Raw genomic sequence first — 14976 nt, forward strand, 5'->3', positions numbered from 1 at the left:
TAGTCTGTGATTTCAGAAAATTAATGGAAAAATTCTATTTTTTCAGAAAGTTTCAGTTTAATGGTTTTTAGGCAAAATTTGACTTAACATTCAGAAGAAAAGTAAAGAAATTAAAAATAACAACAGCAATACACTGTTTAAAATAACCTAAAAAATATACCTATAAGAAAGTAAGAAACTACTATTTGTTTATTGGCGTATATCTAAAGGCGCATTCTCACGACTCGTGTACTTGCCAAACATTTGTAATTGGTATACAGGGTATACACGGTGCGTCGGGCATCTATACAGAATTTCTAAGTTATTTATTATAGGAATAGGAACTACGCCGTACTCCCGCCAGACCCTGTAGGCCCATAAAAAATACTTGCCAAGTACACGAGTCGTGAGAAGGCGCCATTAGGAGTATAATCCTATTGATCATAGACTATTGATCATGTGATTTATTAAAAATGATTTAATTTTGTGTATTAAGAGCTCATTGATACCGTAAAAGCATTTTGTACATTCAAAAAGGTTAAACAGGGAAATAAACTAAGTACCTAATTAGCAAATCGTTTACTACATTAACAAATCCTATTAAGGCGATTTAAGAAAACCACAAAGTATAATTATATTGTAGACCCTGTGTATATAAGACACCTACAAATGTGCCTTATTTATCCAGCACTAAATAGACTTTCACTCTTGTTAGCAGATTAGTAAAAATGACAAAACTATGTATTGACTCTCTAAAAATATCTTAAAAAAATAGAAAAGATGTGCCTTATTTATCCAGCACTAAATAGACTTTCACTCTTGTTAGCAGATTAGTAAAAATGACAAAACTATGTATTGACTCTCTAAAAATATCTTAAAAAAATAGAAAAGTTGTCGCCAACATATAATTACAACTACAGATATTGAAAGTTTATTCTTAAGATTGGCTAAGATGCTACAAATATTAATACGTTTGCAAGAGAAGGAGAGTTGCTTGAAATAAAATAAATAGGCTCATTGTAGCCCTACAGTATATAGTAAAAAGTATGTGGTAAAAATACCACAGTCAAACGATGCGACGACGTCAGAATTTAGGTAACTGGAAACTGGACAGGCGGCAAAAGCATATATGGAACTAAAGAAAAGCACTTGATCGGCAGCCATTGGCGTAACTACTGGGGGGTCCGGGAGTGCCGGGCCCACCCCACGTACTACTGGGCACCCCTCAGAGAAATCTTGAATTTTGACTGAATGATTTTTGCCTAAATTCTTTGCTAAATATCAATTTTTATTTATTTATTATGTAGAAAAAATACCTTTTCTGTTTTTGTTTAGTTAATATTATTTTGCTTTATTCAAAAAATGTGTGTTAGTTTTTATTTTTTTTAAATTTGTAGGTATTTAAGTAATCCTTGGGAACACGAGTTGATAACCAAGTCTATCAAATTTATGGATGAAATTCATGTAAACCTTTTATTCAAAAAAATTGTTTATTTTTTAATATTATTATTCATTTTTTAAAAAACCAAAGCCCTAAGCTTCCCCTGGTTTCAAACCTAGCCCCCCAGGATAAATTGGTAGTTACACTAATTTCACCAGCTAAGGAAACTATGGGGGCTTTTGAGATGCAGATCAAAACTATCCTTAAAAAATAAACTCCTATCGTATAAATGCATATTGAAACCCGTCAGGACCTATAGCTTGCAGTCGTGGGGCACAGCATCCACATCAAACATAGAAATTTTACAATTCCAATGCAAAACACTTCGCATGATAACAGAATCTCTATTTTATACGAACATATTATATAACTTTGCAATGACCTAAAAATCAAAAATATTAAGGAAGAATTTAAGAATTTATTAATTAAGTATTATTGTAAAAGAACAAAATCGTATCCTAACTTATTAAAACAAGATTAATAATGAAAACACTACCAAATCATACATTTAAATGGTTAAAAAGACAAACCCTTCAATTTTTTCTGTAAAAAAATGATATACAGGGTGAGTCTAAAATAAGTGCAAATATTTTCATGACTGGTGATCTTGATAAAGGAAACATATTTTTTTCTTTACCGTTTTTCAAATAACTCCAACGTAATAGCGACTTATTTTACTTTGAAAATTTAAGGATAAAATGATGTGTTATATATTTATCGGAGTACACCTCCACCTGGTGAATACCTGAAAAACTGCCAAGCTCATGTCATACGCATAGATAAATGCAACAAGTTTAGATTGAAAAGCCCGTAAACATTTTGGGTCGCGAAATTATTTTGGGTCGCGACCGTTATACGCGATCTGGCGCTGCTATAGCGATCGCTAAGAACAACGGCAAACAAAAACAGAAATAATTTTCTCTTGTCAAAGTCAGAATCTTCAAAAATCATAATAATCTTTCAAAATCTAAACCGCTCTCATTAAAGAAATTCCGAAAAGTGTTTATAGCATCCATTTTCACAGTAATTATTGCTATCTTCTGAGTTTAATTCAAGTTTTATTTACTCCAACCGGTAATAATTGTAAAAAGTGGCATTAAAAACTTAAAAAGCTGTGCTGTGTACTGTGAACTGCAAAACCATCGTGGATCGTGGCATAACGTCGGTTTCCAATGTTTCATAGGTATTTCATACATGCGTCCTTATATAAAATAAAGTTTCTTGTATGCAACACACTGTATTTTATTTATAAAATTAAACGAAAATAATAATAAATTTGAATAAACAATATTTGGCGATATAATTCCAGAAAAAGCCGAATCGCTCCGAAATTTTCAAAAGTTTTGGGTCGCGACCGTTGCAAGAATAGCGCCAAATAGTGTTTTTAATAGTTCTTTCCAATCTAAGTCATACGTTTAGTTTTGAATGACTTGTAATTTTGAAATTGTATTTTAAATAAAAGTAGAGTTTTACTGCACTTTATATATCTATAAACCCCCCAAAAAACATAACATGATGTTTTGGTAAAATTTTGATATCTTTTCTTATAAATTTTATTTTTTAAAATATCATGTTTTTTAACTTAATATTTTCATATTAGAGAATATTTCAAGAATTTATCAACAGAAAATTTGATTTTTTATATTGGACACCTTGTATTTCATTGAAAAGAATTTAAAATTACCTTTCCAAAAATATAGCACACTGGATATTTTGCTCGATTCCTCTTCGAGATATAGAGTTTTTAAATTATTTTTTTCTTCATAGAGTTGTAATTCCAAAAAATTTTAGCTGTGAAGCAATTAGAAACGAAAATAATATTTGCAATGAGAGATGCAGAGTTTTATAACAATTTAAACTATATTTAACAACATCAACACATTTAAACTATGTCTATAATAACAATAAAAATAAATAGCAAACCAAGACATGATATTGTGCTACAGGTGTTCCACATGTCTATCTTCTTCTGTTATGGATAGACGGGACCGTTTTTGGACATTTCTCGCGGAAGTCATTAACTTAGTGGGGGTGAAAGATACCCTCGCATAACCGCTAAGTAGATACTAGATAGAATTTTGTCTAGATTATACGGGAAATTTAAAAATAAGAACCTTTATTCTTCCGCAAAGATAAATTCATAGGCGCATTGTTTAGCTTTCAATTATTTTCGCAATTGGCTGCAAAAATTTGCTGATAACTTCAGCATTCTGTGGCGGTGCCTCGTTTTGCTGGAAAAATATGTTTTCGAGTTCCATTATACGGGCAGATCATCAATAAAGGATTAAAGCTACTAGTCCATTATAAACTGAGTTAGCACTAAATAAATACCCATATCTTAGACGTTTTGCAGTGCAAATAAACAAAATATGGAAAAATTTCACTTAAAAGTGCGAAAACATTGTCTTAACTCTACTTTAATTCAAATTAATGATAAATTTAATCTTTTTGGATGGGCTAAACTTTCCATTATTTTTATTTTTACTGTTTTTTCATCGCTGCTACTCCTAACGATGTAAAAAACAACCTCTTCTTAATTTTTTTCGATAAGTTTTAATAAAAATTATTGACGTTTGTGGAGATCTTTAAGCGATAGTTTAGATTTTAGTTAAAGTTAAGATTAATGCGCTGTATTTTTGGTGTGTTACAGCTGTCAACCATGTGTCAACCTTAAAAATGTCAAATAAACTCAGCGTTATGCTCAGCGTGAAAGTCATTACATCGGCAGTTATTATTCTGTTTTTAATTATAACAACGCTAACTATACTGGCAGTCAGAGAGCATTTATCGCCGTGCAAATCTACTGAAAACTGAAATAACGCCTAGACCGCGAGTGGTAATTTTCAAACGCAATTATTAATTGAATAATTAAATTAGGTATTTTTTAAGGTGACGTTGCGGAAATTAATAATAATGGCGAAATCAAAAGTAAGTGGACGTTACATTGTATATGTGGGTATCAGAATCATGCCTACCAACATATTGAGACACCTCTGTGGTATTATTTTACAACTTCATTTTAAAATTATTAGTATTTAATTTTAACCTTAATGTTATATTAAATAACTTTATTTTATGTTGTTTGGAACTTATTTTACCTATACGTACGTGTGTATAGAAGTAGGAAGAATCCAAATTTTCAAAACAATCTTATCACCGGTTCTCCTATTACCATCGCCGGAAAGTCAGTTACTTCTAGCGGCTAGACAACTAACTTTTAATCCATAAAAATATTTCCAGATTTTTCATTTTGTGACTCTAGAAGTGCCTAGAATCTACCCTAGAATTTTGGTGAGTCAATGTCGAAATTAAAGAAATTTGACAAGCGACAATTCATAAACGATGAGATATAATTACTAGATATTTTGGTAATTTAATCAGCTATAGTATGTCCTCATATTTAGTCAAAATTAATATTTTTGCTTTATCCACAACGAAGTTATAGGGTGGTCAAAAGTGCAGCTAACACCTTCGAGGTGGAAGCTATGCTCGACTTTGCGAGCGTATTAACGTGCCGTGCCCCTAGATAAGTAATTATTATCTTAGTAATAAAATTTTATGTTCCATTATATCAATTATACAGGGTGTTTCAAAAAACATGTGCCATCTCTTGGAGAGAGATTCCTCCAGTAAAAATAAGATCAGAAATCATTCACCGAGAAGTCAGGTGAAATTAAACGTCAGTCTAAACAAAACTGTCATTTTTGAAAACTTGTCAAAATTTGGACACACGCTAAATGCACTTGATTTTCCTATGTCTCGAAGTCTGTGTACTTTTCTGTATAATCTCACAGTAATTTAATAGATTGCTCGTCATATTATATCAGCTCGTAGGAGATTAGGAAAAAAAAAAGATATTTATAGTATAAAAAATTAATTTATTTAACAAAATTTAATTAAAGATGTGACAAAATAGTTACATTTCTATTGGTTCTATCGGACTTTTTTCGACTATATAAATCTTTATTTTTTGTAAACTTTAATGCATAAAATATTTTCAATCTAATAAATAATTTAATGATGTAAATAAGAGGAAATTTCTCACATGGGTGGTCAAATTCTATAGTTTTCATTATATCAAACAGCCTCTGAATGTTTTCTTCAGTGCAAAACTCATCAAAATTTAATATAAATAATTTTTCCAGCCTGTAAATAAATGAACAAATTTTTCCACTTTCATGATAAATGGGTAAATAATTTCGAGTTATCCAGAGATTCGGATTTTTTGCAAATTTTAGACAAATATCACATTGATGTATTTTTTTTAATGATGTACCCTTTTTAATGATGTAGTCAAACATAATTAAAGGCATTTTGAGTTGAAAACATTTCTCAGAGGCTGTTTGATATAATGAAAACTATAAAATTTGACCACTCTTGTGAGAAATTTCCTCTTATTTACATCATTAAATGATTTATTAGATTGAAAATATTTGATGTATTAAAGTTTACAAATAAAGATTTATATAATCGAAAAAAGTCCGATAGAACCAATAGAAAGGTAACTATTTTGTCACATTTTTAATTAAATTTTGTTAAATAAATTAATTTTTTATACTATAAATATCTTTTTTTTCCTTATAAATAAACACATTTATCCCATTTTAAATAAGATATACAAATTACCAAAATTTAGAAATAACAGTTCAAAAGTTCAACAAAAATCCTACACGCGTTTTTAAAAAGAAACATATAACCACGCACTATGTCATTCCAGCTAGCGAATACGACACAGCATGGGTTTCCGGACTAAACGACTGGTGTATTTACACCACTCAATAGGCGTGTCGGGTTTGCCGAGCGGTTTCCGATGCAGTCGCTTTCTTTCGCATCTGTTATAGGTAATTTGTGGTTAAAGTCTTCATCTTTTCATTTCTTATAATTTCCTTCCAAGTGCTTTTAGCGATTCGAATGAAATTTTAAGGGTAAAAGTTACTATAAGTGCAACTAATTATAATTTTTATTTAATATAGATTTGTATATGTTATGGACTTCAGTTTATTATACATTTTTATTTCAGATTAATTTTTTTCCCACAAATTCCACTTTTTTTAAAAAAATATTATTATACACATACAGGTGATTTTTGAATCTAGGTGTATTTAGAAAATTGTTGTTAAATTTATTGCAATATATTAAGATTATTGTTAAGTAAAATTGAACATAAATGTATTACTGATGCAAATAAAAAAAATAAACATTTTTTAATGCAAAAAAAGTGTCGACATATTCACCAGGGGTGTGCACATGGGTTATGATTGGAATATTTTTCTAAAAAAAATATGGGCGCCACTGATTTTTTTCTTTTGTTAACAGAATTATGTAGGCCGTTAAATGCTGATTAAAGGTTGTCTCTTGATATTTTGTCAATTTTGATCTCCTTGATGAGATAAACGCAATTTAATTAATTCGCTTTAAGCCAATTCTAATAGCATCGTCATTAACTTGCCAAAATTTTAAAAAATTACTCATTGATTCATTCATAAAAAAAGTTCATATACACATGGGTGCGGAAATGCATAGTTTTAAAGTTACAGGATGTTAAAACTTTTAAAAAATAGGCCTTTTCTAATTTTCTTAAATAACATTATTTTTTCGGGAAATTTGCTGTAGGTAACACTGTACATCAGTGTTATAAATTTTAATAAAATTTAGTAATAAATTACATTATATAATTAATTCATTAATTTTGTTAACTGTCATTAAATAAAATTGCGTTTATCTCATCGAGGAGATTGAAATGGACGAAATATCAAGATACAACTTTTAATCGGCATTAAATGGCCTACACACTTTTGCTAATAAGAGGAAAAAAGTCAGTGATGCACATGTTTTTTTAGAAAAATGTTCTAGTGATAACCCATATACACGTCCCTGGTGAATATGTCGAAACTTTTTTTAGCATTAACATATATGTAGCACTTATATTAACTCTTACCCTCTAAATTTTATTAGTAGGAATAAAATAATAAATAATCGAATCGCTAAAAGCACTTGGAAGAAAATTATAATAAATCGAAAGAAAATGAACGAAACCAAATCGAACGAAACAAAGCCGAATCGGGCCCATGTTAATATGAAAAATAAATCTTATTTTTACGTGAGGAATCTCCACACGAGATATGGCACATGTTCTTTGAAACACCCTGTATATATTAGTAAATAAAATAAACTTTAATTTGACGCCGTCTTTATAATTATGATAGTCTATATGATTATGGATATAAAATGCAAGCGATGTAAAACTTATTTATAAAAAAAATATATATTTACAGTGTAATAACCAAAATTTGTTTGCAGTTTGTTCACATGAACGAATCGTAAGCGTCGATTCATTATAAGAAATTGACTCGCACGATTCGATTCACTAAAAAGAATCGTAATGCCCATCACTACACTCGCGCAAATCCTGCTCCAATAGAGGACAAAAGTGAAGGATATTTCGCAAGCGGCCGCCCGTCTAATTACAAAAACACACAGATATCAAAAGGAAAATCGACGTAAAAATGTCGATATAAAGAGAAAGTGAAGAAATATCTTTAGCTTTCGTTCAAATACCATTAAAAAAATGTCAGAAAATAAACATTGATTAGACAGTGGTCAAAAGTATTATTTAAAAAAGAAATTAGGTATCACATTGTCTAATAGTTATTTTTTATACAACACGATAAAATGGTATTTTATCGTCGACCGGAAAATATTAATAACGATAATGCAATTTTATCGTCGTGTATAAAACAATACTTTTTTCCATAGCGAGTTACGTTTTAAAAAAATATTCAGAAATTAGTTGCCGAATACTAGTTGAATACTATAGTTGATTACTATTAGTAGAAAAAATATTGTACTGGGTTGGCGTTGGTTTCTATGTAATTTCACAAATAAAAAAGCTGTCTCTTTAGTTATCAGTTTTGCGTCAATATTTTTTTTAATTCCCTTTCGTGTCGATTGTCGATTGAATTGGAGCCAGAAATGGCTCAAAACGAAATAAGTAAATTACCAACAGATATTCAGGCCGAGGCGACAAACGCCATATCCAAACTACTTCCATTTAAATCCGGAATAACTTATGAAAACGAATACAAACATTTTCAAAAATGGAAGCAATTAAAAAACGTGCGAGAAGAAATAAAGTTTTTAACCTATCCTCGCTGTTAAAGTATCATTTAATCTACCCTTGAGGTTAAAGTACTATTTTATCTACTATTTTTGATAGATATAAGGCAATTTTAACAGTATAGGAGACATATTCCAATAATTCATATAAATTACCAAACCAAACCAAACCACAAACCGAGTAGAGTTGGGTAAAAATATATAGGCACCTACCAAAACAAAATAAAAAAACAAACAAAACAAAGCTCTTGCCCCCCCCCCATGCCAAAACGTACTACCACAGATATACTATAAGTATACAGATAAAAATCTTGTCCCTAATTCGTGGTACGAAAATTAGTAAGATGATGCAGACGATGAGCAAGCGAGTAAAATTTCCTTTGCGCAAAAATAAACTCGCGTTTAAACAGCGTAATAACTGGGCGGGTGAGGCGCTGTGCACACACACAATTTTAGAGGCCATAAGTGGGCGTGCTATGTGCGCAAACTAGTAATCTAACTAGTGCGCGACTCCGAAAATTGGAATCACGAAAAACAATGCTTTTGATGATAAGTTTATAATCTGTATAACCTGTGGTACTACAGACTACTATTTTATAGCATATCGAAAAACGCAAAAATGACAAATACAGATTTTTTAAAACATCGCAAATAAACTTGTGGCTATTAACGTTTGATCCTAAAAGCGTACGCCCTTGAACGTATAATAGTACCTATGCAATTATGTCAACAGTATGCATGAAGATTAAAATTAATCTTCTGTTGTGAAAGAGTAACGTAAAGATATTTAACTTCTCCTTCATGTTAAGTGCCTACAGTTTCATTAAATCAAATTTTCTTATAACAAATTAAAAGTGTTTTGGGGTATTGTGGTGATTTAGTGTTTTATTTTGCTATAACAAATTAGTTGTGAAGTATTATTTATTTTATATTTTAATAATATAAAATAATCAAATCCATCAAAATATATTTATGAAAGATATATTATGACAAAATGTATCATTTATATTTATGTTGTATATTTATTAAGTTTTTACTTTCCTACGATTTTTGCTTGTTACACATTTTAGATGATAATATTCGGAATTTCTAAACTCATTTACGTTTTACAAAGTTTTTACGAAGTGTCTTGGTTTTGATGTCCTCTTAAAAAATGCAAAATTCACTTACATAGGTATTCCTTGGTATATTTTTTTCAGTAGTTGTCCACTTTATTTCATTCTGTCTTACCTGAAATAAAAAATATATATTACTTATATTATATTTATACTATGCAAATTAAGAAAATGATATTTTTATACTAAGAAAATAAAGTGTAGTACAGTGGCGGCTCGTGGTCATTACTGTAGGGAGGTCAAGATCTAAAAATATTGCGTCGATTTTTTTAAGACGCGCTCATTTCCTAATTGGTTTCTTACAAGGTACTTGTACATTTAGTTGAAGGAAAATAAATCTAAAAATAAATACAAATTCTATTAAAATGAAACCTACTCTTACATTTTTAAACAGGTGGTCTAGTGCCATCTCACCAAAAATTCAGTCAATGTTCTTTACATAAATTTTCCACGGTAGGATTTAAAATACACTTAAATAATAATATATATACATAAACACACTTCTAAAAATTTTATTTCACTTTTTTTATTTTCAATGCGGCGTTATTGCTCTAAATGTTTTTCGAAATTTAAGCAATTGTTTTCTTTTTACCGCACGATTTCACAAACTAAACACCATGTTGTCTATTTGAAAATATCAATTCCTGGCGTCACAAGCCGCGGCATTTGGAGTTTAATACATGTAAAACATAGCGGGAACGAAGGACAAAATTAAATTTTGACCGGCCGTAGAGAAAATGGGTAAAATAAAACGTTTTTAAGCGAAAATTGGACAATTTGAAGATTTTTGGGAATAGTTTTGAATATCTTAAAATGGGAAAAAAAGTGATTTACAAAAAGTATAATTTAATTAGTATTTTTTTCAATTCCTGTTTTTATTTGGGGGGGGGGGCATTGACCATTTGACCTCATGGTTAAGCCGCCACTGGTGTAGTAGTTATGTAAGTGTAGTAAAATAAGTATCTCCTTTAAAAGAAACTATAGAAATAAATTAACTGTCTTTACAAATTATCAATGTTTTTATGCTCTTCGATTTGCGCAACATTGTAAAATATTCCTTTCACTGGCTAATGATCGGATTCAGGTTAAAAGCTATTGTTTCCCGTCGAAGAATCTGCGGAAGTTGGGTGTCTGTTGTGCGCGGTGTCGAAAGTAGAAGTTCTGTGATAACGACGCGACGATGAGAATTGCGTGAATCGCCATTGTTTCTGGTCGACCTGATGAAATATTAATATGTTTTACAGGAAAGAAATCGACCGAGATGCATAGGAAGATGCATTAGGTCAAGAAAAATGCCAGCGAAGAGAAAATACACTTATTTTTCTCTAGTAAAGTGTGGCATCTATTTAGTTTTGAAGTTTGGACACTAGAATCTGAAGAATAAAAATACAAGGTGGGCGCCTCACATACGACGAAAAGGCTCCAAGGAGAACAACAGTTTGTATTGAAATTAAATTTTCTGAGCATACCTATGTAGGTTAATTTAGAGCATTTTTTAAACATATAGAGTGTTCTACAGGGTGTCTCGAAAAAAGTTACATATCAAAGTTTTTTTTTTGTAATGGAACCCCCTATAAATTTATTGATTTTCAGATTCTAGGAGAAAAATAAAGGTGAATTTCGTTAGAGAAGTATATGACTAAAATGTAAGGTTTTTGACATATTTAACATTCTCTAAAAATGAAGAACAATTTTTAAATTTCAATAAAAGCTACCTAAATTCGAATTTACTCGGTATAGCCCAATATGTAGTTGAAATAACGATTGTGCTTTAAATCAAATTAAAACTTGGCCCAAAAAGTGATACAGGGCGAGACAAAATTAATATTGAACATTGGTCACTTTTAAAAGCAAATTACTCTTTTATTTTAAATAAAACACCCAGTATATTATTTCGATATTCAATGAGGAATTCATGGCAAAATAAAAACACTATGGAGGAATTCATGTCTCTTCAAAATACTATTAAGGTTGCCTACCCCTCAAACAAAGATTTTCCTAGATATTTTAATTTTTATGGTTTTGTATCAGTAGATCTTTATTATTTGATAAAATCTAGGTGGCTATGATACCTCTGACGTTACTTCAACATAGCTGTGAAATGAGTTCAACTTTAACAACTAGTTATAATTTTGTGTGACAATCAGAGCGAATTGATATGATCCTCTTAGTTGGTGCCTTATGTGCCCATTTACAATTTAATAGAATACTTAAATGTTCCTAATTTATCTAGTCTTGACTTTTTTAATTAGGGTATGTCAAAGACAGTTTTTACAAAACTCGACCAACTATTGTCGACAACATGAGAGAAATGATTGTGACTGCTTTTCGAAGTAGAACTTCACATAATATGCCCTTTTAAGATGAAAAGGGTTTTTTTTCTTTTGAAAAGAGAATCATTTTATGCGGTGAACAGAAAAGGAAACATATTGGGGATTTCATTTCATCTAGCTAATTTTAGTAGTAATATTTTAATTCTGTAATAATTAAAATATATTTTAAACGTGTATCTTTTTAGTACCGTTGAGTATTTTACTCTACATCCTTAAATTTTTGTTAAATTATCAAAAGGTATACTTGCTATTTCATAACCTCATAACAGCCACTTACACATATTTTATCAAATAATTAAGATCTATTGAGACAAAATGATAAAAATGAAAATATCTAGGAAAATCTTTATCTGCATCGGGGTAGGCAACCTTAATAGTATTTTAAAGATATATGAATTCTCCATTGAATACCGGTATAATGGTTGGCGTTCCATTTAAAATAAAGGAGTAACTAGCTTTTAAAAGTGGCCAATGTTCAATGTTAATTTTGTCTCACCCTGTATAACTTTTCGGGACAAATTTTAATTTGGTTTAACATACAATGGTTATTGTAATATATCAGGCTATACAGGGTAAATTACAATTTAGGTAGCTGTTATTAAAATTTAAAATTTATTTTATTTTTTCACAAAATGTGAAATATGTCAAAATCCTTACAATTTAAGCATATGATTCTTTAATGAAACTCCCCTTTATTTTTTTCCTAGAATCCGAAAATCAATTAATATATAGGGTGTTCCATTACAAAAAAACAACTTTGATGCGTACTGTTTTTTGGGGACACCCTGTAGAACTCTATATAATTTTATAAAATGTTTTCAATTAACCTACATATGCTCCCAAAATTTTATTTCGATATAATCTCCAGTTCTCCTTGGAGCTTCCGCGTAGTATGAGAGGCGCCACCCTGTACAATGAATATAAAATATACTATGTCTGAGCTGTAGAGAATTAGAACCTACTGTACCTTTGGGATATTGAAGATTAAGTTCTAACTAATAACTTGAATGAGACAACCTTTCTTTCCAGCAAAAAGCTATAATTTACAGGATAAACCTGGATAAGTGAATCTAAACCTGCAGCTATTACGACTCGGTAAACAAGAGAATTTTTTTTGCGAACTTAACTTATTGCCACATTCCAACATATGTTGTTAACCGTTCAAATACCTCTGCAGCATCTATAAATTTTCTCGCTTACACAATATACTCGTAGACGGGATTTCGAGAATCATTTCCATCGAATAGCATTTATTATGTACTTTTCTGGTAACGCATTCCCCTACGCGCCGTGGCTATCTTCTGCCTCCATCTTTCGTCTTTTTCTTTTTTTGCGGAACAACCCACCACATTGTCAGAAGTTTGTCGGTAATGAGTCACAGGAAGCCGTTAATAATTGTATGAAAACGCCGTAATGCTGTCTTGAGAGTTCCTACCAATATATTTTTAAATAAATGGTGTATAGTATTTATCTTAATAATGCAACATCTTCTGATGTAAAATAGGGCTGGTAGATATCGATAAAAGAGACAACTTTCTTCGTTCTTTTTTACCGTTTTAAAAAAAATTAGCGGGTGCGTCTCAAAAGTGGCCCACCCCTATAACTTTTTTATTTTTTCAAATAAAAAAACGAGATTTGGAATGTCGGTATCTATACTAATATATAAAATCCTTAAGTGACTGACATACTGATTAATCACGATCCTGCTCAAACCACTCAACGTAAGAAGCTCAATTTTGGTATACAGTTTGATTCTAGGGTGTAGAGGTTCGATAAGAAGGGATTTTTCGAAAGTCCAGTTCCAAGAGAGTGAAACCACCCCTCAATTCATTACATATTACAATATTTTTTATTTAAAAAACGGTCAAGTTTCCGAAAAAAAACGCTTAAACACGTATATTTTATTTTGTTTTTTTCACATATTTTAAGATTTTTTAAAAATGTATACAGGGTGTTTCGAAAAATCGGGTCATTGATTAATCACGATCCTGCTTAAAACGCTTGACGTAAAAAGCTGATTTCTGGAAAACAGATTGACTTTAGGGTGTAGAGGTTCGATAAGAAGGGATTTTTCGAAACTCGAATTCTAAGGGGGTGAAACTATCCTCAAATATTAAAATATTTTTTATTTAAAAACCGGTGAGTTTTTCGGAAAAACTCTTAAACACATATATTTTGTTGTTTTAAATATTTTAAGATTTTTTATAAATTTATACAGTGTGTTATATAAAATATGACCATTGAGTAATCACGATTCTGCTTAAACTGCTTGACGTTTAAAGCTGATTTTTGGCACGGATTGACTGTGGGGTGTAGAGGTTCGATAAGGAGGGGTTTTTCGAATCTCAAATTCCAGGAAGGTAAAAACGCCCCTTAAATATTACAATATTTGTTATTTAAAAAACGGTTAGTCTTTCGGGAAAACGCTTGGACAAGCATAATTTATTTGGTTTTTTTACATATTTTGAAATTTTTTAAAAAATCATACATAGGTGTTCCAAAAAGTTAGGTAATTTCTTAACCAAGATTCTGCTTAAACTGCTTGACGTAAAAAGCTTATTTCTTATTTTTGGCAAACGGATTTTTCGAAAGTCAAATTCCAACGAGATGAAACTACTCCTCAAATATTACCAAGTTATAATGAATAATGAATGAATGAATTTTAAAATACAATCTTTTATTAAGCGAGAATGTCAAAAGTTAACATATGATATGTCATTCTATTCAGAATGCCATTTTCAATCGAATAAAGTAAAAAAATACCGAGGGTGCCATTTAAAAATCAAAAGTTGTAGTCATTTCCAGTGAAACAGGAAGTGAAACAATTGAATACGTCAATCAATCCTAATTTATGTCACATGCCGACATTCTTTTCATCTTTTCATCTCGTTTTTTTATCTGAAAAAATAAAAAAGTTATGGGGGGTGGACCACTTTTGAGACACACCCGGTATATTAAAATTAAAAAATATATATATTTTTTCCTTATATTT

At 30.4% G+C, this 14976-nt stretch overlaps 1 protein-coding gene across 1 annotated transcript in view; it reads right to left on the reverse strand.

Moving 5' to 3' along the window:
- LOC115874374 (serine-rich adhesin for platelets) overlaps nucleotides 1-14976 on the reverse strand; it is a 217560-nt gene that overhangs the window by 55274 nt on the left and 147310 nt on the right. The window lies entirely within an intron of this gene.

This window comes from Sitophilus oryzae, unplaced genomic scaffold (assembly GCF_002938485.1).
Source record: "Sitophilus oryzae breed Bouriz unplaced genomic scaffold, Soryzae_2.0 scaffold_1274_pilon_pilon, whole genome shotgun sequence".
In the NCBI taxonomy this organism is placed as follows: domain Eukaryota; kingdom Metazoa; phylum Arthropoda; class Insecta; order Coleoptera; family Curculionidae; genus Sitophilus; species Sitophilus oryzae.